We start from the raw sequence: 23,105 nt of genomic DNA, 5'->3' as shown, positions 1-23,105 counted from the left end.
TGGCTGGGGAAACCCAGCCAGATGGGCAGGGTATAAATAAGAAATTATTATTATTATTATTATTATTATTATTATTAACTCCCAACATCCCTGACCATGCTGGCAGAGGCTGATGGGAGATGGAATCCAACAACATCTGGAGGGCCACACATTCCTCATCCCTGGGTAAAGGAAGAGGGCTGGAGCTAATACCTGCAAGAGTTTCTTCCCTCCCCCCCCCCCCAATTTGTGCCAATTATTGGATCTAATTGGCTTTTTATGCTGCCCACGCGCTTCAAGTAGCTTGGCTGTCTCTTTAGGGGTGTGTGGGCTTTTTCCTGTTTGTTTTTGTTTCTTAACAGCAGCTGACATCTTCCCTTTAAAAAATAATAATTCTTAGGCCTGCAATCCTATACAGTGGTACCTTGGGTTATAGACACTTGAGGTTACAGACGCTTCAGTTTACAGACTCCGCTAACCCATAAATAGTACCTCAGGTTAAGAACTTTACCTCAGGATGAGAATAGAAATCGTGCAGCGGGAGGCCCCATTAGCTAAAGTGGTACCTCAGGTTAAGAACAGTTTCAGGTTAAGAACAGACCTCCAGAATGAATTAAGTTCTTAACCTGAGGTACCACTGTACCATTGTCTCCAACTGACCCGACAATGCTGGGACTGTCACGAAAACCCTGAAGCCATCATGGAACGGTTGTGGACTCTCCTTCCTTGGTGGTTTTTAAGCGGCGGTTGGATGGTTCTCTGCCATGGATGCTTTAGCTGAGATTCCTGCATTGCAGGGGGCTGGACTAGATGACTCTTGGGTTCCCTTCCAACACTACGATTCTACAATCATGGCTTCTCACTTTCTCACGCTGAGTCCTGAATTCCCATCGATGTTGAGGTATGCTAACAGGAAATGATTATACACCTAGGGTGGGGAACTTGTGACCTTCGAGATGTTGCTGAGCTACAACTCACATCAGTCCCAGAAAGCCGAACCAATCGCCAGGAGTGAGAGAAGGTGCAGTTCAGTGGCTGGAGCTGATGGGAAATGTAGTCCAAAACACCTCAAGGGTGAAGGCAGTTGTGGCCATTTATCTGGGAGTAATCCCATTTTACTCAATGGGACAGGCTTCTGAGTAGAAGTGCACATGGTTGTGCTGTAAAGAAAGTAACATTACCATCAGTATTTACAGTATTCAAATTATCTCTGTCCAATGAGACTAGGGCCCTTCAGGATTTAACCTCCTTCCATCAGGCCTTTTAAGACAGAGCTATTCCGCCTGGCCTTTAATTTGAATTCAGCCTGATCTTTTATTTCCCTTCTCTTCCCTCCCCCTCCCCTTTTATGAAGATCACCCGCTCTGAGACCTACAGCTAATTCTCCCCTGGTCTCCTCGCTGGCCCAAGTAGGACCAATTCAGCCTGCTAGCCCTGGGGATTATCTACCGTATTTTTTGCTCTATAAAACTCACTTTTTCCCTCCTAAAAAGTAAGGGGAAATGTGTGTGCGTCTTATGGAGCGGATGCAGGCTGCGCAGCTATCCCAGAAGCCAGAACAGCAAGAGGGATTGCTGCTTTCGATGCGCAGTGATCCCTCTTGCTGTTCTGGCTTCTGAGATTCAGAATATTTTTTTTCTTGTTTTCCTCCTCCAAAACCTAGGTGCCTCTTGTAGTCTGGTGTGTCTTATAGAGTGAAAAATACGGTAATTGATTTTTTTTTTTTTGAATTTTATTGTTATTCTTGTTTTTATACTGTATTTTATGCTACTTTTATATTTGTTTTAAAGTGTTTAAAATTTGTTGTTAGCCACCCTGAGCCCAGTTTTTGATCCGGGAAGGGTGGGGTATAAATAATAATAATAATAATAATAATAATAATAATAATAATCATCTGTTGAATACTGTAAATACATGGGGCTTGTGGGGTCTCAGGGTAGGGATATACACCTTTGGTTCCCACCTTGCACTCAGCTCCCACCTGTGGCTCCTAGAAGCTGTCATCATGCGACTGCACCCCAGGAAATGGCTTCAACTGGCTGGCTAAACCAGGTGAGGGTAGCTGATGGGCCGCAAACCCACAGTAACTTAAGGATGACAGGCCGGTCCGTTGCACTGAGCAGACAAGACCAAGAATAGGTCCAACAGTGAAGAAGGCAGTTTCTGCACATGCCGTAGAGGGGAGTGGGGAATAGATAGGGCTCGTCAAACTGGGCAAGTAGCCCATCTAGGAGAAGAAAAACTCTGATCCTAAACCTCTGCTGCCTTGTGGGATATCTAGACTAAGGAGTAAACTCTACGCAAATCCAACTTGGGGTGTAGTGGTTAAGACCGGTGGACTCGTAATCTGGTGAACCGGGTTCGCATCTCCGCTCCTCCACATGCAGCTGCTGGGTGACCTTGGGCTAGTCACACTTCTCTGAAGTCTCTCAGCCTCGCTCACCTCACAGAGTGTTTGTTGTGGAGGAGGAAGGGAAAGGAGAATGTTAGCCGCTTTGAGACTCCTTTGGGTAGTGATAAAGCGGGATATCAAATCCAAACTCTCCTTCCGGCAAGTCCTGCAGCCCAGCTGGTGCCAAATATATTGCTCTGCTTTCCTTTGGACCACATTCGTGAGGCTGAGAAGGCTGGGAGTTGCCATATGGGGAGCCCAGGACCTCCATAGACACAGCCCAGGATTCCACCCTGGGGAAGTCACTTTAGTGCCGCTAACGGAGAGGTTTTGCTTCATGCCCACGCCCCCCCCAAGGTGCACTCCATTGTCTCTCAAGACAGACAGATGCCAACAAGAACAGTATATATATATATTCATTGATAACCCAACCCTATCCTTGCATTTGCTGAGTTGCCAATAGAAGGGAATATGGCGCTCAGGAATATGGCTGAAAAAGTTCCCCCAAACCTTCTGCAAGTATTATTAACCCCCCCCTACCCAATATCATCATCTGAGGCCCTTCTTTGTGTGCCTCCTCCATAAGAGGTCTAGAGGGTGTTAAAACACAAGAACGGGGTCTTATCTGTGGTGGCTCCCCATTTGCTCTCCCCAGGGTGGCTCATCTGGCGCCTGCGTTACATATCTTTAGGTGCCAGGTGAAAACATTCCTCTCCTCATAGGCCTTTGGCTAATGAAACAAACTATGGCCTTTTAAACAGGTTTTTTTTTTGGCTTGTTATTATGGCACGTGTTTTTGTGTTTGCATATTGTAAGCCACCCTGTGATCCTCAGAGGGCTGTACAGAGATTTAAGAAATAAACAAACATTAAAGCCCTTCACGGCCTAGGACCCTCGTACCTACGGGACCACCTCTCCCGGTATGCCCCACGGAGAGCCTCAAGGTCCATAAATAGCAACACCCTAGTGGTCCCGGGCCCTAAGGAAGTTAGATTAGCCTCAACCAGAGCCAGGGCCTTTTCAACACTGGCTCCAGCCTGGTGGAACGCTCTGCCTCATGAGACCAGGGCCCTGCAGGATCTGATTTCTTTCTGCAGGGCCTGTAAGACAGAGTTGTTCTGCCTGGCCTTTGGCTTGGAGCCAATTTGATTCCTTCCCCCTCTTTCTTTTTTCTTTTTCCTTTCTCCTCCTGTGATGAGGCTGCATTTTAATATTTTAATGTTTCAATATTTTTTAATCTTGTTTTTATGTTGTATTCATTCAACTTGTTTTTATTATTGCTTGTTAGCCGCCCTGAGCCTGGCCTTGGCTGGGGAGGGTGGGGTATAAATAAATTATTATTATTATTATTATTATTATTATTATTATTATTGGAAGGAAATGGAGGCTGAGTGCTGGTGGGGAGTGTTTTCCTGTGTGGCAGAGGCAGGATCCAGCCTGAGCCTCTTAACTTCAGGGTCATAGGTTGGGGCAAAAGGTTCCTGCACAGCAAGGGTTGGACTAGATGACCCTCGGGACCCCTTCCAAGTCTAAAATCATATGCTTCTATGATTCATAGCTTAGCCTCTCTGCCACTGTGTTACACCAACCATTTACCAGTCTGTAAGAGTATGGACTGAAGCAATACTGCACAGGGCACCACGAGCCTCACAGACCAAACTGCCTTGCTCACTTTCTCCCAGGGCTGCCGTCACAACAATGACAACGGTCATTAAATTTCAACAGTAAAACATCATGATTCAGGCAGCGGTGGGAAAACACGAGAGGCGCTTCCTGGAAGTCAAGAGAGAGACTGTTAACGGAGGAGATTAGGGGGTAATTGATAAAACATTTCCCCGTCTAGAGCAGAGATCAGAGGGAGGGAAAGTGACTCACCAGCCCAAAACACACACAAAACTGACCCGATGGAATACAAATGACAACGGCGCAACTTCTGACACAACTTCTTCAAGGTGAGCTCCTCTGCAATGCCAGGAGGAAACTGGGTCTTGTGAGAGGCCCGCAAAATCTCGCTGGAACCCAGATGAAGCAGGCAGTTCTCCAGCAGCCATGGCAAGGGTGGATAGGGCCCCTGTGTGGGCACCAGCCCTTGGGATTCTGCCACCCAAGGTGGCTGCCTCAGTCCACCTCATGGGTGAATCGGCCGTGGGCAGAATGGGCATTAGTTTATTTAAAACATCTGACCACAGCTCAGAAATGATTACTCAAACATACAAATCTCCCAAAGATAATTAAATCCTAGCTGTTGTTGTTGTTGTTGTTGTTATAAGCTCATAACAATCAATCAGCTGCAGGGCAACATAAAAATTTGTCACCATGGACTTCAGCGGGCTTTACAGAACTTCCTGAACTTCCTGAGGTAACTCTGAGGAAGCTCATTCTTCTTGGGGCTACGGCAGAAAAATGCTCTGCTCTCTCCTACTGCCAAACTCATCCCCTAAGTGCTCTGCCCTGAGCCCTACTAGAATATCTTAGCTCAGAGGTGGGGAACCTTTGCCCCTCCTGATGTTGCTGGACTAATCTGCTGTCAACCTTAGCTAACCTGGCCAATAGCCAAGGTAGTGCTGAATCCCAACATGTTGAGGATCAGAAGTTCCCCAGACCTGTCTTAGCTGAAGACTTCAAAATCCTAACAGTGATGCCAGGCCTTCTGGTGGTTTCCTCACTGCAAGAAGTGAAGTTACGGGGAACCAGGCACAGGGCCTTCTTGATAGTGGCACCCGCCGTGTCGAACGCCCTCCCATCAGATGTCACAGAAAAATAAACAGACATCTGAAGGCAGCCCAGTATAGGGAAATTTTAAATGTTTGATGTTTTACTGTGTTTTTAGTATTTTGTTGGAAGCCACCCAGAGTGGCTGGGGAAACCCAATCAGATGGGTGGAAGAAGAAGAAGAAGAAGAAGAAGAAGAAGAAGAAGAAGAAGAAGAAGAAGAAGAAGGCTGGCCAAACTAGCCGAGAAGTCTATATAAGGGCTTGCGCACCATTATTTTGGGTCCTTCCTCCCTCCTGCGTGTGGTGAGTGGGGACCCCTGTTGCAGTTCCTTGAGTAAAGATCAGGCTTACTAGCTGCTTTGCTTCTCAATATTCTCTGGTTGGCCTCTGTTATTTTCTCCTACCGATAAGGAACCCATTTAAGGACTCTATACGGGTTCTTGGATACCCCATAAGGGAAAAAGGAGCAGGTTTTTTCCACATCAGCATCCTGAACACAATTGCTTTCCCTGCATTGCGAGGGCTTTTGGCCAATTGCCTTCCGTTCCCCCACCCCCTCACCCAGAAAAAGAGAGAGAGAGAAAGAGAGAGAGAGAGATTGAGAGAGAGAGAGAAGGCCACTCTTCCTTGCCCCTCCTCTGCCTGAGGATGAATTAAGCCAAGAACAGGAGGTACAGCAAGGATCCTGCCGTGACCAGCTGCCTACTTTGCCTCAGATGGAGCAGAAATCAGCCACCTCTTCAGCTGCTCCCCTTCCCCAAAGCCTCTGTCTTTGGTTGAGGTCCCAGCAGCAGGGAACTGAGCTACCTTGCACCAAATCTTGGGACACAACAGACAGAGCCTCCCCAGGAGAGCTTCCTCATCAAAGCCAGAGAGGATTCAGTTTGTGCAGGGAACAATTTTGTCCCTCAGCTCTTCACAGTATGCTTCCAAGCACAATTCAAAGTGTTGGTGCTGAGCTTTAAAGCCCTAAACAGCCTCAGTCCAGTATACCTGAAGGAGTGTCTCCACTTCCATCGTTCTGCCCGGACACTGAGGTCCAGCACCGAGGGCCTTCTGGCGGTTCCCTCGCTGCGAAAAGCCAAGTTACAGGGAACCAGGCAGAGGGCCTTCTCGGTGGTGGCGCCCACCCTGTGGAACGCCCTCCCACCAGATGTCAAAGAGAAAAACAACTACCAGACTTTTAGAAGACATCTGAAGGCAGCCCTGTTTAGGGAAGCTTTTAATGTTTAACTGACTATTGTATTTTAATATTCTGTTGGAAGCCGCCCAGAGTGGCTGGGGAATAAATAATAAATTATTATTATTATTACTGTATTATTAGATACTGTTTTTGCAAAGAGAAAACTAAAACATCCCACCCACTGAAGGAGCCCACCTATAATTAAAAGCCAAAGGCTTTGTGGAATAGAACTGGTTTTGCCTGACACCTAAATAATGGTGCCAGGTGAGCCTTCCTGAGGAAAGTATTCCACAAGTGGGGAGCCACCACTGAAAAGGCCCCGTTCTGGTGTTGCCCTCCCCCTGGAACCTCCCATGGAACCTCCCTGGAACTTCTCCCACGGAGAAGGGCCTCAGATGATGATCACAGGGTCAGTTCCTTCCTTGGAGGTTTTAAAGCAAAGGTTGGGTAGCCATCTGCCATGGATGCTTCAGCTGAGATTCCTGCATTGCAGGGGGTTGGACTAGATGACCCCTGGGGTCCCTTCCAACTCTACAATTCTGTGATTCTATATGGGGAGAGGTGGTCCTTGAGGTATTGGTTCTGGAGCTGCATAAGGCTGATCAAAACCAGCACAAATTGGTGGCCAGGGCAGTCAGGCCAGGATTGTATGTATGTATGTATGTATTGAATTTACCGTATTTTTTGCTCTATAAGACTCACTTTTTCCCTCCTAAAAAGTAAGGGGAAATGTGTGTGTGTCTTATGGAGCGAATGCAGGCTGCACAGCTATCCCAGAAGCCAGAACAGCAAGAGGGATTGCTGATTTCACTGTGCAGCGATCCCTCTTGCTGTTCTGGCTTCTGAGATTCAGAATATTTTTTTTCTTGTTTTCCTCCTCCGAAAACTAGGTGCGTCTTGTGGTCTGGTGCGTCTTATAGAGCGAAAAATACGGTATATACTGCCCTATACCCAGGAGTCTCAGGGCGGTTCACAAAATAAAATCAAGATATAGAAACACAAAATACATAATAAAAATAAAAACAACCCAATAGCTCCCCCCCAAAAAACCCCACCAAATTTTAAAAGAGCATAAGATGTAAATCAGGTCGACCGAAGGCTTGGTTTAAAAGGAATATTTTTGCCTGGCGCCTAAAGGTGTATAATTGAAGGTGCCAGGCAAACTTCCCTGGGGAGAGCATTTCACAGACGGGGAGCCACTGCAGAGAAGGTCCTGTTCTCATGTTGCCACCCTCCTCAGATCTCGAGAAGGAGGCACAAGAAGGAGGGCCTCAGAAGATGATCTCAGGGTCCGGGTAGGTTCATATGGAAAGAGGCGGTCCTTGAGGTATTGCAGTCCTGAGACGTTATGTGCTCAGACTGTTTTGCTCTGGTGTGCAGCCTGGCCACTGACTTCTGCACCAACAGCAGTTTCCAAATCATCTTCAAAGGCAGTCCCACATATTGCAGTAAACTAATCTAGAAGTTGCAGTAAACTTATCTAGAAGTTAGGCTATCCCTGTCCAGATAGGGGCACAGCTGGGCCACCAACCAAAGCTGATGGAAGGCCACTTCATGCCAGCAAAACCATCTGAGCCCAAGTGACAGCAATTGATTCAGAAGTACCTCCAAGTTATGTACCTGCTCCTTCAAAGGGAGTGTCGTCCCATCAAAGCCAGGTCACCTCCCACCCATTCATCCCATCCCACCAACAATGCCTCATTCTTGTCAGGATTAATCTTCAGTTCATTGGCTCTCATTCAGTGCATTCATGAGAAAAAAACATCTATCTAGCACATCTACTGCCACATCTGCAGAAATAAATTAATCCTTATGTAACCAAAAAGGACCAACCATAGAGAAGAAGGAGATATCAGCAGGCTAAGGGAAACTCTGGTTTGCAGAAGCATATTTTTTAAAAATAAAATTGTATGTAAGAGAGAGGGACCTCAAACACAGCTTAATGAGGACTAATGAGGAAGTTCAGTGGCCATGAAATTCTGACTGACAGTTAGGGAGGTGGTAGTGGTGGAAGAGAAGAACATCAAAAGAAGAGGGAATGCAATGGAGTACAGTATCCTTAAAAAAAAGTACATGGCTGGCTGGCACCCAGGACAGGTGCACTACACACTGCAACATTTTGCTGCAGGTCCCATTTGCTCATCACTGATTGCCTGATGATCAATAAGAAGAAATAAAGTAACAGGACCTGTAAACAGGAAACTTTTAATTAAAGGCACAGGAGTCTACACTGGAGAGGCTGGTTCTGCAATTGTAGAAAAATCACAAATCAGGTCTGGAAAAACAAGGGAGAAATCAGTGTGCTGCAACCACTGGACAATGATGTCGTTTAGGTTTTCTGTAAAAAGTGAGAGAATACCAGAGGTTATTTACTGAGAGGAGAATTAGAGTGGACACAACTCAGGGTAGTGGCTTTTCAATTGAACTCCTTGCCTTATCTTCTCCACAGATGTATTTAACACTCTGAGTTTATCTTAAAACATAACTGCTAGTGGAAGAGAAGCTTCCCACTTTTACTAAGCTACGTAAACCAAAGCTTTGCACTTTTATTAAGCAATATAAACCAAGCACGGCATCATCAAATGTTTCAGTCTGCCTCCTATCTTCCAAATATTGCAGTAGGACTCTTTCATCCTTGCTCCTTCCTTCAGCAACGGGAAACAATACTTGAATTTAATTCAGGATATTTACCACAAAGGCTTTCAGCATGGATCCTGAGTGTTGGACTTGGAGCCCTCAGGTGATGCTAGAATACAATTCCCATCATCAGTGCCCAACAACATCTAGAGGTCTACAGGTTCTCGCCCCTGGTGTAGGCCAGCCAAAACTCACTTCAAAAGAAATCAAAAGGCATATGCCACCCTGGGCATGCTGTGTTTATGTCCTGGCACTGAACAAACTTTGCCCTCCTACCAGCCAGCTGCTAGCAGTGGTGGCTGATTTACTTCCCCCCCAGAATCAGAAATCTCTGCCACCCCAAAGTCTTGCCAGGATGATATCAGCAAAGTCAGGTGAATCTGAACTGTCTGGGACCATTCTGACGTTAGAAGCAATGTGGCCAACCGATATCCTTTCCTCTCTGCCTCATTTACACACCATCATTCCATTGGCTGTACAAAATCAGAGCTTCTGGAGCTGAGCTTGGCTGGCAGACGAAGTTGTTCTGGGCAGAGCCATTTCGGTCTTGCCAAGTTTTCGTCATAAATCCTATCGGATTCTGTCCTTCGCTACCCGGAACACTGCTTAAAATTTGAGAATTGACTGGGTGCGGTTTTCAAAAAAGCATCGCTTCCAACAAAGCCAAGCTGACAAAAACACACATCCATAATCATAGCTGCCTCCAAACCTCAGCAGGAGACACTTTCCTTAAAGGATCTGATTCCACTGCCACAGCTAGAATCACAAGTGTGTGTGTGTGTGTGATGCCTCAAACACAGGCTGAAATCAAATATCATAGCAAAGAGAATATATGTGGTAGCTCCCATGCGACCCAGTGACAGCAATCTTGCACACCACCAGGTCTAACCCACGCTAACCACATGCTTCCACCAAGACGAAGGAGGGACTCTCACGGCAAGGACAATGAGCATTTGTACATAGACGCGCATTGCTGGTGCTTTTAATTAACCCAGGGGGTATTGTTGCCTGGCAATTAGAGCACGGAGCAAGGATGTTTACATTCAGTCCTTGGCGCAAGGAGGAAATCTAGTTCTAGAGCACATCTGCACTATGGATGTAAACTGGGTTCCCAAACTCTCCCACGAAAGAACTCTGGGCACTGTAGTCTTGTCGCAGAATGAAGCCCGTTAATGTGAAATAAGAAATGTGGGATAGTAGTCAACAAAGGTTTACTCTGAGTAGACACATTGAAATGAATGAACCTAACTTAACCCTGTTTATGCATTTCAATGGGTTTACTCTGAGTAAAAGTTCGGTAAACACCGCATTTTACAGTGGTACCTCGGGTTACATACGCTTCAGGTTACAGACTCCGCTAACCCAGAAATAGTGCTTCAGGTTAAGAACTTTGCTTCAGGATGAGAACAGAAATTGTGCTCCGGCGGCGCAGCAGCAGCAGCAGGAGGCCCCATTAGCTAAAGTGGTGCTTCAGGTTAAGAACAGTTTCAGGTTAAGTACAGACTTCCGGAACGAATTAAGTACTTAACCCGAGGTACCACTGTATAGTGATGTGCAATTAGAGGCAATGCCTTGCTGGCCAGGACTTTTGGATTTTCTTTCCATTGCTACCACCCACCACCTATGAAGAACAATATCTCCTCTCTGTTTTGGTTTCCAGCATAAAAGGCAGCTTTTGCGTCATGTCACACTCTAGAGCAGAGATGGCCAACTTTGAATTCTTCGACTACGACTCCCATCAACCCCATCCAGCATGGCCAATGGTAAGGGATGATGGGAGTTGTAGTCCAACAAATGTCTGGGCAGCGCTCAGTCGACAATCCATGTTCTAGAGCGACCAAGACACAGAACCCAGGGTGGGGTATGCAAATGAAGGGGTGGAGTTACGCATATAGTCGCTTACTTGATTCTTACTGAATCCCACCAGGCTGATAAACACCAAGGTTGACAGAATGAGGGCCAGTGTGCAAGTAGAATTTACACAGATTTGAATCCACACCCATCTACACAGCTCCCTGGGAGACCCTGACCCAGTCCCTTGTCTCAGCCTAACCTACTTCACAGGGTTGTTGTGAGAATAAAATGGGAAGTGAGGTGATCCATTAGTTGCTTGGAGGAAGGGCAGAACAAAATGGCCTAAAAAATAGACAGATTTTACAAACTATTGGAGACATCTCATATGCAACATTTATTTCATTTCCAAAAGGTTTGGGCAGGAAATCTACCTGACAATCCTGGCTCCACGTTAATTAGTGGGATCAGAACATGCTATTTTCCACCTGTTGGAATAGTCTTAGTAATATTTCCACTGGTCAGGGTGTGGGGCTTGGGAATAGCTCTTTCACCAAATCTCTACTAGAAATAGTATAAATGATACAAAACGAAACAATATGCCAATTGGTTTCGTTTTCATAATGTATGTAAGTGTTCCAGAGCAATTTTTGAAATTCACCAGGTGCCAGGCATATTTTGTGCCTTTGTGACCAAGTGAAGATGCCATCTGGAGGTGCATAACGGGGGATCTTTGGATCTTGCCTGTTTTCACACACTAACAACACATCCTGTTGAATTCTATCCATGACATTTTATCTGCACAATCAGAATGAATTCAGGAACCAAAAAACTCTCATTGCAAAATACAACTGGCCCCAAAATGGCAACTAGACATTCTGTGTTGGCAACTGTAATCCTGGTTTAACAAGCCATTGGGCCTAGCTTATGTATCTGAGTTTCTATTCTAACACTGAGAGTTAACCCAAAGAGAAACCGAATACAGTGGTACCTCGGGTTACATACGCTTCAGGTTACAGACTCCCCTAATCCAGAAATAGTACCACGGGTTAAGAACTTTGCTTCAGGATGAGAACAGAAATTGTGCTCCGGTGTTGCGGAGGCAGCGGGAGGCCCCATTAGCTAAAGTGGTGCTTCAGGTTAAGAACAGTTTCAGGTTAAGAACGGACCTCCGGAACGAATTAAGTACTTAACCCGAGGTACCACTGTACCCTGTTGCCTTCCCTGCTGCGCAGTACAGTGAGCACACAGAAGCATGTCCCTATCTTTCAAAGAGAATTATTATTTTGTTTGTGGTAGTTGGAGATCCCACCGTCGGTATAAAGGTAAAGGTAAAGGGACCCCTGGCCATTAGGTCTGGGGTTGCGGCGCTCATCTTGCTTTATTGGCTGAGGGAGCCAGCATACAACTTCCGGGTCATATGGCCAGCATGACTAAGCTGCTTCTGGAGAACCAGAGCAGCGCACGGAAACGCCATATACCTTCCCACCGGCGTGGTACCTATTTATCTACTTGCACGTGCTTTCGAACTGCTAGGTGGGCAGGAGCAGGGACTGTGCAACGGTTGGAGATACCACCGTAGGTATAGCCAGTTTTAAAACTGCTGAAAGCTTGTGATAGCCAGGAGTCCTGCTGTATAAGGCCAAAGGCCCATCTAGTCTAGAGTCCTGGGCCTTGCAGTGGTCAACAGGATGCCTAAAGGAAACCTGCAAGCAGGACCTGAGGACAACAGCCCACCTACCCACCTGTGATTCCCAGCAGCTGATCTTCAGAGGCATCCTGCTGGGAACATTGGAGATAGGACATCTCCAGCTTAGGAACAAACGTAGGAACATGGGAAGCCGCCTTATGCCAGGTTGGAGCATTGGTCAGCTAGTTCTGCATCATCTCTACGAACTGACAGAGCCTCTCTCTCTTTCAGAGACGAGTCTTTTGCAGCCCAGCTTGGAAATGCCAGAGACTGTACCTGAGACCATCTGTATTGCAAAGCAAATCCTTGAGCTATGGCCCTGGTAGATAAATTAACCCCAGACCTTTCCCAAACACGCATGAGCTGGTCAATATACAGTTTATTCTAACCCGAAATCCTTCTGTCTGAGAGGTGCAACCCCTAAGTGGAGATTTCATCTGTCCTCAGGTTTGTACCAAAATCATTTCAGGACTCCACATGCCAAAAACACCGATAAGGAAATCTGGTGTCAAGCAAAACAAAAACGAAACAACTGAGCTGCGGTGTTCTGAAGCATTGATTCAAAGGATTCGCATGGTCTACGGTAATTCCTTTTGCATCTGACCAGACCAAGATAGTAGGGGGGGTGCATAGTGCCCCCTGCTGGATGAGGCCATGAAGCACTTCTGTGCCCCCTCCTTTTTCAACAACACAAACTTGCTTAAAGGCATCCTCTCCTAAACCCCTCTGTGCTTCCACAAGCCCCAGCTCCATATCAGAAATACATACTGATCCTAACCCCCTCACTGCAGCGGCTGAACAGATCATATAACACCATTCACATAACAAAAGCTACCATAGAGATATCAACATTTTCAAAAGTAGGGGGTCCATGGGTTGGCTTTTGAAAAATGGGGTTCTATAGTCCTTAGCTAGTTGGGAACCACTTAGTGAATACAGCAACATAACCCCCACCCACCCTATAGCCATGTGGCATGCCTGTTGTGGAGGGCTGGAGGCCTACAGGAGATAAGTGACTTTCCCAAGGTCATATAGGAAGTGTGTGGCAAAAAAGGAGACTCTTTATTGTCCGTATTCTAGTTTATAAGCCCCAGCTGAGCCTCTTTGCTTCATAGCACCTGAGAGTGTGGAAGGCTTCCCTCCATCTCCCCCCCCCCATCCTAAAATAATAAAAAAAATAGGGGGGAAGCGATCAAAGATTGCATAATGAGACTATTGAAATGAGACAGATGGATGGAAAAGCAGAATGTAGGGGGGGTGGATTTGCTTTCCTCTGCTCCAGCAAATGACTCTCCCTACCTAAAAAACATCTCTCCCGACTCCAACAGTCATAGTTCTTCCATGGGGGAAGAGGAGATTACAGCTGTTCTCTTCAACAACCTTAGCAATACACTCCTGAATTCACTTAATGGAAATTAGCTGCCCCTGTAACACCATTTTTACAATCTAGTGAATCCCATATTCAGGGTAATATAAAAACGGTAAGTGAGGTGGGAGGGTGGCCTTCCTTGTTTTGTAGGCCAAGGGGGGGATTCTAATTTGTTTTCACAATTCTAAATATAGGGCCAGTGTGGCGGTCATTTTTCTCAGAGCATAAAATATGTGCTGAATGTGGGGTTTTGTTTGTTTTGGAGCACCAGATCCGAAAGACAAAGCCAATGAATAACAAGAGAGAGCGTGCCTCTGAGCACATGCAGAGTACATTTCCTCATTATTAACTACGGTATAGCAGATCCCAAACATCTAATCGTTGGGGCAGGATTTCCACAGCAGAGGTTGCTGTTGTCAGGAAGGTTTGAAGGGGCAGCCCCTCTCAATTAAATGGGAATAATAATTTAGTAGTGGTTATTCTAAATTACGTAGATAAAGGGGAGAGGTGCAAGCACACAAAACTCTTGTATGGCTCTGGCGCTGGAGACCATGAAAACAGAATCCCCTCTTCTCCCCTCCCCTCGCCTGGGTCCTGGCTCCCCCTCCCCCTTCCCCAGCTGCCAGCCCTGGGGAATCTCAGTCCATCTGCCTCCTCATCCTTCACTCGCCTCCTCTCTTATCCCTCCAGCATCCTCCACACAGGGCCCAAGGAGGACCACTCTGCGGGCAAAGGCAGGCCACGGGGAGGGCAGCCCCGGCCAGCCACTTGGCCTCGAAGCAGCCGCATCCTTCCATCTCTGGCTCTAAGCAAAGTGGACGGGTGGGGGGGGGGGCGGAGAGGAAGCGCAGAGGGTGAAACCCAATCCAAGCACCGATGGCGCAAATCCATCCTTCACCCACAGTTCGATTGAGGCTGCTGCGCCCTCTCTGCGGTCCCTGCAACCATCCAAGCAGGTGGGGGGGGGGAGAGAGATGGGGGCTCCTCTTCGGAAAGGGGGGTGGGAAGGAGAGGGCATCCTTCCGCCTCCTCCCCCCCCCCTCCCCGTCAAGATTACTTGTAGGGCTAAGTAAAGACCACAGCCGTGCCTTTTCCCTCCTGCAAAGTCACACCGTGGAGGCAAACCGAAACACCACATATCTGTGGGGTGGGGGTGCTGAAAGAGAGGAGGACGCAAGATGAACCCCTCCAAACGGTGCTCAGCAGAGATCTGAGCCAGCATCAGGTTAAGCGCTAGCGAGGACCATCAGCAGCAACAGCTAAGCATCCTTTCGCCAGAACTGGACATCCTTTGCTCCGCGCCATCATTGCCTCTCCATCCATCCATCCCTCCATCCAGACCTCCCCTCCCCCACCAGCTCCATCCCCGGGCGGCCCGAGCCTCTGCTCACCCCGCATCATAATCCACCTCGTCTCCTAACCCCGATCTCCCCACCCCAATACCCCAGATGCGGATCCTGCGCCCCGCCGCCCCTTACCTCCGCCCGGCAGCGCAGCCTCTCCTCGCAGCCGACGATCCAGCGGCTGCAGCGGCAACAAAAGCGCCCGCTCCTCCTCCTCCTCCTCTTCCTCCTCCTCCTTTCCCCCCGCTCCGTCAGCCGGGCAGGCCGGTCCCCATCTGGCTAATCACCGCGCTCCCCGGACACGAGCGCCGCCGCCGCCGCCGCCAGCAGCAGCTCCGAGGAGGACGATGCGCATCTTCCGCGGCCAAGGCGCGGCGCAAAGATGGAGACGTCCAGGGGGTCCTCCCTGAGCCGGCGCCGGGTAGGCCTTGGGGGCCCTCGCTTCCTCTCCGCTTCCCCGGATCCGCGCGCTCCTGGCCGCCCTCCGCGCACGACCAGCACCGCCAGCTCCGCTCCCTCCCCGTGGCCGGTGCCACCCCGGGGACAGACACGCCCTGGGCCGGGGGGACTTGGGACGGCCTCGGGCAGAGCCGGCCGAGCGCCAGCCTCTTAAAGGAGAAGCGGCCTGGCGTGGAAGCCGCTCGCCCCCGACGGCGTAAAGGAAAGGGCCAGAAGCACCGCCGACGCTCATTTGATTTGCTACATTTTTATACCACCTCCTCTCCCTCCCCCGTTCGTCCTCTCAACAACCCCGTGAGGTAGGCTAAGAGACGGTGACTGGCCCAAGGCAGTGGCGTAGCGTGGGTTGTCAGCACCCGGGGCAAGGCAAGTAATTTGCACCCCCTAACCCATGGATTTGCGCCCCCTAACCCGTGGATTTGCGCCCCCTAACCCTAACCCCCAGATTTTGCGCCCGGTGCGGCCGGCCCCCCCTGCACCCCCCACGCTACGCCACTGGCCCAAGGTCACCCTTCTTGGCTGAGTGGGGATTTGAACTCCGGTCTCCCAGTTCGACCTTGCCAACAAAGGTCCGTATAGTTAAAGCTATGGTTTTCCCAGTAGTGATGTATGGAAGTGAGAGCTGGACCATAAAGAAGGCTGATCACCAAAGAATGGATGCTTTTGAATTATGGTGCTGGAGGAGACTCTTGAGAGTCCCATGGACTGCAAGAAGATCAAACCTATCCATTCTGAAGGAAATCAGCCCTGAGTGCTCACTGGAAGGACAGATCCTGAAGCTGAGACTCCAATACTTTGGCCACCTCATGAGAAGAGAAGACTTCCTGGAAAAGACCCTGATGTTGGGAAAGATGGAGGGCACAAGGAGAAGGGGATGACAGAGGACGAGATGGTTGGACTGTGTTCTTGAAGCTACCAGCATGAGTTTGACCAAACTGCGGGAGGCAGTGGAAGACAGGAGTGCCTGGCGTTCTCTGGTCCATGGGGTCACGAAGAGTCGGACACGACTAGACTAAACAACAGCAACAACAACTCCCAGTTCGAATTCCAACCATGACGCCTATAGGAGCCAACTCCTAGTGGCTGAAGGGTCTTTGCCCCCCCATAAAATATTTGAGGGGGCTGCCCCCCACCAGTTGATGGACATTGCCATTTAAATGGTGTGTGTGCACTGCGTCATGTGATCAAGAAGGGCTTACCTGCCTCCCCCCATATTTTATTCAAGTTGGCACCCCTGATATGTCATACCAGCTTTTAAATATAATAATAATAATAATAATAATAATAATAATAATAATAATAATAATACTTTTATTTATACCGCACCCTCCCCGGCCAGAGCCTGGCTCAGGGCAGCTAACACCAGTAAAATGACAATAAAAACATAATAGGGGGGAAAAAGAAAGAAAAAACAAAAACAAAACCCAATTTATAATTGGGGTTAAAATACAATTTCAAATGCAGCCTCATTTTAATAGTAGCCCATATACTGCATTCCAAAGCAGCCCCACATACAGTGGTACCTCGGGTTAAGTACTTAATTCGTTCTGGAGGTCCGTACTTAACCTGAAACTGTTCTTAACCTGAAACACCACTTTAGCTAATGGGGCCTCCTGCTGCTGCTGCGCCGCTGGAGCACAATTTCTGTTCTCATCCTGAAGCAAAGTTCTTAACCTGAAGCACTATTTCTGGGTTAGCGGAGTCTGTAACCTGAAGCGTATGTAACCTGAAGCGTATGTAACCCAAGGTACCACTGTATATTATCAGAGTAGTCCTTACGAGAACCCTGCAAGAAGGTCCGTGTTCTCATTCCCACGTGGAAGAAAACAAAAGGAAGGGGCACCGGGCATCTTATTATATTTATATTCCACCTTTTTTCCAAAGAGGTACCTGGTTCTCCCTTTCCCTCCATTTTATCATCGCAACAACCCTGTGAGGTAGGTCTGGCGCTGAGAAAGGCTGTGACTGGCCCAAGGTCACCCCATGAATGAGTTGAACCTTGTCTCCCAGCTCCTAGTCTGACACTGCTGCACCACATGGGCTCTTGTTGTAGGTAGAGCATGAGACTTGATTTTAGGGTTGTTCCTGCATTGCAGTGGGTTGGACTAGATGACCCTTGGGGTCCCTTCCAACGCTACAATTCTATGGAATCAGAGTGTGCTGCCCCAACCCCCCAAAAGGGATGTGAGAATATCAGTGCTGGAGCAGGAGCTGGCATTTCAGGACTTCAAGCAGGAGGTATAATATCAGTATTGTTAGCAGGATTGGGGAATATTTTTCAGCCCAGTGCTGTGTTCTATTATGGGCAATATTTCAGGGGCCACACAGGGAGAGGATTGAGGTTTGGACAGGTAGGAGGGTTCCTGGTCACTCAGCTATCATCTACAGTTCAATTCTCACACCCCTTGCCTTGGGAGAGGGAATCCAGGGAGGTTGATGGACTTTGCTGAAATGGCTAAAATGACTAGAAGAATCAGAAATCAAGAAGACCAAAATTTTAATAAGGAATAGGGAAAATTTGTAACTTATCTTAAAGTTATCTTAAACAGTTAAAATCGTTAGTAGGATTGGAACACAATGGAGAAGTAAAAGATTTGGATCATCAAAAAAGATGCGGGAGGAAGTGATTACGGTAAATTAGGACCCACAAAGGGAAGGGTGGAAGTCCAGGAGATCCCTTGGAATCTTTTTTTATTCTTTATGTTTGATATACATCTGTAAAACTTTAATTTGAAAAACCAAATAAATAAATAAAAAATAAAAATAAGAGAACCCAGGGGGTTGATTTACATTGGTACCCCGGTTGTGAACGGGATCGATTCCAGAGGCCCGTTCGCAACCTGAAGCGCCGTATCTATGCAGGTGTGCGGCGCGATTTGGCACTTGTGCGCATGTGCAAAGTGCGATTTAGCGCTTCTGTACATGCACGAGCAGCAAAACCCGGAAGTAACACTTTCCGGTACTTCCGGGTCACCACAGGACGCAACCTGAAAAGACGTAACCTGAAGCGTCCGTAACATGAGGTATGACTGTACTGTGAACGGGATGGGGAGGGAGCTGAGGCCTCCCATGATTTCGCCTACTGCTGCCTCCACTATGTGCCACTATCTGAATTAGTTATCAAGAGTCTGCAAAATCTGGCCTTCTTTGTAGCTTTTGGGGGTTTGGAGTCAAAACCGTTGTCCATGCCTGAAGCAGCAAGCAGTCAGTGCTCAGAAAGCAAGACTACAATTCATCCAGGGCAGAGGAGCGGTTGGAAGATCCTCCAGACGTTGATAGACTACCATTCCCATCATCCCAGACCATTGGCCTTGCTGACGGGATGATGGGAGTGAGTCCCACATGGGGATGTCACCACAGTGGCTATTACTGATTTAAGCTATTGAGAGTCTCAACCCAATGCCAAGCTAGTTGAAACTTAAGTTGCAATTCTGTGTCCAGATCTAGGGAAGTAATAAAGGTAAAGGTAAAGGGACCTCTGACCATTAGGTCCAGTCGTGGCCGATTCTGGGGTTGCGGTGCTCATCTCGCTTTATTGGCCGAGGGAGCCAACGTACAGCTTCCGGGTCATGACTAAGCCACTTCTGGCGAACCAGAGCAGCGCACGGAAACGCCATTTACCTTCTCGCTGGAGCGGTACCTATTTATCTACTTGCACTTTGACATGCTTTCAAACTGCTAGGTTGGCAGGAGCAGGGACCGAGCAAAGGGAGCTCACCCTGTCGCGGGGATTCGAACCGCCAACCTTCTAATCAGCAAGTCCTAGGCTCTGTGGTTTAACCCACAGCGCCACCTGCGTCCCTAGGGAAGTAACAGCCCCACTCTATTCTGCTTTGGTCAGACCACACCTGAAATACCATGTCCAGTTCTGGGCGCCATGATTTAAGAAGGATATTGACAAGCTGGAACATGTGCAGAGGAGGGTGACCAAGATGATCAAGGAAACCCAACCTTATAAGGAACGGTCGAGGGAGCTCGGTATGTTTAGCCTGAGAGGAGATATGACAGACGTCTTCAAATATCTCAAGGGCTGTCATATGGAAGATGGAGCAAGCTTGTTTTCTCCTGCTCTGGAGGGGTAGAAGTTGAACCCATGGCTTCAAGTTACAAGGAAGGAGTTTCTGACTAAACACCAGGAAGAGCAACAGTTCTATGATTCTAAATGAGATCGCTGGGATTCAACTTTGGTGCGGACATAGGATAAGGAAATTAAAAGTGCCCTGCTAGATTGACAGAAAAGGTTTATCTACTCCATCCTGCCATCTCCCACAGTGGCTGAACTCAGGGCAGATGCCCACAAGGCACCCACAAGCAGGGCATGCAGGCAATATCTTTCTCTGGTTGTCTTCCCAGTGACTGGTAGCCAAGAGGCATGCCGCTTCTCATCCCCGAGGCAGCGTGGAGCCATGATTGTCTAATCCCCCTTTAAAGCCATCTAAAATGTTGGCCACCACCATCAGATCTTGAGGAAACAGATCCCAGTTTATGCTGTGTGGAGTCCTTTTGTCCATTCTGGATCTTCTAACATTTAGCTTCATTGGAGGACCAGTTTCTCGGCCTGTATTAGGAGAAAATCTCTTCGTCTATGACATGCATAGTTTTAAACATTTCCATCATTTTGCCCCACCTTACTTGTCACTCCCCGCCCAGTGAGAAATATCTCCAAATATTGCAGGCTTTCCTCATAAAGAGTTAACATAACCTAGGTTGTTGTTTTCTGCATCTTTTCAGCGACACCATATCCCTTGAGATACGGTGACCAGAACTCTACACTCCGTAACCAGGAGTGGTTGCATCATAGATTTGTCTAAAGGCATTAGGATATTGGCAGTTTTATTTTCAGTCCCATTCCTATTGATTCCTATGGAATTTGCCTTTTGAGGTGCTGCTGCATACTGGGTCCACATTCACCATGACTTCAAGCTTCCGATGATGATGATGATGATGATAATTTTAATTTTATTAATTGTACCCCACCCATATGACTGGGTTGCCCCAGCCACTCGGGGCACTAGTGTATGTGTGGATTCTCTGCCCTAATACCTTACGATTTCTTTCACTGAAATGCATTTGCCATTATATTGTCTGTCCACCCTGCATCAAAGGATCCTTTCACAGCACTTTAACACCCCCTTTCTGTTTTTACCACCCCAAACAATTTTATGTCACCTGTACACTTGGCCACCGCACTGGATCATTTGTGGACAAGTTGAAAGGCACAGTCCACAACACAGAAGAAGACCCTCCATTGTGAGATCTGTCCCTGCTCTCTACTCTTCAACCAGTTACAGATCAATAAAAAAAAGTCTGTCTTCTCCCATAACTGCAAAGTTTGCTCAGGAAACCCTTTGGCAATTGCAAAATGTCTTCCACATCCTCCCATCTACAGGGGGGGGGGGGGAGTATTTGATCTGCTGCTAAATTTGCCTGTTTGCCATCTGATGAAGAAATGACCAGTCCATAATTTTAATGGTAGGTTTATTATAGCTGTGAAAGACAGAATAACAACAGGAAACCCCCAGAAACTCCAAAGTCAGAGATTGATGTGCATTATAATGAGTGAAATAAGTATTTGATCCCTTTGCAAACGATGACTTGGTATTTGGTGGCAAAACCCTTGTTGGCAATTACAGAGGTCAGACGTTTCTTGTAGGTGGCCACCAAGTTTGCACACATCTCAGGAGGTATTTTGTCCCACTCCTCTTTGCAGATCCTTTCTAAGTCGGTAAGTTTTCAAGGCTGATGTGTAGCTACTTGAACCTTCAGCTCCCTCCACAGATTTCCGATGGGATTAAGGTCTGGAGACTGGCTAGGCCACTCCAGGACCTTAATGTACTTCTTCTTGAGCCACTCCTTTGTTGCCTTGGCCGTATGTTTTGGGTCATTGCCATGCTGGAATACCCATTCTCAACCCATTTTCTCAACCCTGGCTGAGGGAAGGAGGTGCTCACCCAAGATTTGACGATACATGGTTCCGTCCATCGTCCCTTTGACATGGTGAAGGTGTCCTGTCCCCTTAGTAGAAAAACACCCCCAAAGCATAATATGTCCCCCTCCATGTTTGACGATGGGGATGGTGTTCTTGGGGTCGTAGGCAGCATTCCTCCTCCTCCAAACATGGCAAGTTGAGTTGATGCAAAAGAGCTCGATTTTGGTCTCATCTGACCACAACACTTTCACCCAGTTCTCCTCTGGGTCATTCAGATGTGCATTGGCAAACCGCAGACGGGCCTGTACATGTGCTGTCTTGAGCAAGGAGACCTTGCGAGCTCTGCAAGGTATCAGTCCTTCACAGCGTAGTGTGTTAACAACTGTTTTCATGGTGACTATGGTCCCAGCTGCCCTGAGATCATTGACAAGTTCCCCCCGTGTAGTTCTGGGCTGCTTCATCACCGTTCTCCTGATCATTGCAACTCCACCAGATGAGATCTTGCATGGAGCCCCAGACCGAGGGAGGTTGATAGTTCTTTTGTGTTTCTTCCATTTGTAAATTATTGCACCAACTGTTGTCACCTTCTCACCAAGCTGCTTGGCAATAGTCTTGTAGCCCAGTCCAGCCTTGTGCATGTCTACAATCTTGTCCCTGACATCCTTGGACAGCTCTTTGGTCTTGGTCATGGTGGCTACTTTGGAATCTGCTGGTTTGCTTCTGTCGACAGGTAACAAGCTGGGATTACAGGTAAGGCCTCTCCCTTACAGCAGGTGCTTCTAATCTCAGCTCCTTACATACAGTGAAGATACCAGGTAGTCTGACATCTAGCTGCTTGATAGGGGATCAAATACTTATTTCCCTCATTATAATGCACATCAATCTCTGACTTTTGTCTTCTGGGTTTCTGGGGCTTTTCTTCTTGTTATCCTGTCTCTCACAGCTACAATAAACCTACCATTAAAATGATGGACTGGTCATTTCTTCGTCAGAGGGCAAACGGGCAAATTTAGCAGGGGATCAAATACTTTCCCCCCTCGCTGCACCTGCTTGCTGATGCTTTCAAAGAACTCTAAAAGGTTATTGAGGCAAGACTTACCTTTGCAGAAGCCATGCTGATTCTTCTTCAGCAAGGCTCATTACATGTGATCATTTTATCTTCAAATATGCTTTCAACCAATTTACCCAGAACAGGCAGCGAACAAACGTGCCTGATTTCCCAGACCCACCCACTATTATCCATTTTCTAAAAAACTGGCATTGCCTTGGCAACTTTCCAGTTCTCCTGTACAGAGGTCAATCACAGAGACAAGTTACATATTTTTGTTGCAAGGTCAGCAAGTTCGCATTTGAATTCTCAACGATCACTGCTCTGGACACACCTGTTTGGTCAAGATTCCCATGTTCTGAAGTAAACCACCTGGTCTCCTCTTGCTACCCATGCTGGTGTCCTCTTGGCCTTTGGTAGTACCTTACCTGATTTGGAGTACGTAGTCTAGCTGATCTACTATTGTGGCTTTGAATATCCCCCCTACCCTCTCTTGAACTCCCCTTTCACCTTCCTTTTTACCAATCTTGTTATTATTATTTTTGGAAATGTCCTCCTTAGTGGAAGTTGT

General features: G+C 47.6%; 1 protein-coding gene across 1 annotated transcript in view; it reads right to left on the bottom strand.

Moving 5' to 3' along the window:
• Positions 1–15,725, bottom strand: part of MAP3K12 (mitogen-activated protein kinase kinase kinase 12) — a 117,614-nt gene extending 101,889 nt beyond the window's left edge. Inside the window, exon 1 of the mRNA XM_080994475.1 lies at positions 15,234–15,725. The gene's annotated coding sequence lies outside the window, so the exon portion shown is untranslated. The remainder of the gene's footprint in view (positions 1–15,233) is intronic.
• Positions 15,726–23,105: the final 7,380 nt, after the last annotated feature.

Source organism: Podarcis pityusensis, assembly GCF_964106645.2.
Source record: "Podarcis pityusensis genome assembly, chromosome: 2".
Taxonomy (NCBI): domain Eukaryota; kingdom Metazoa; phylum Chordata; class Lepidosauria; order Squamata; family Lacertidae; genus Podarcis; species Podarcis pityusensis.
The sequence above is the reverse complement of the archived record's forward strand: the minus strand, read 5'-3'. Positions and strand labels throughout refer to the sequence as shown.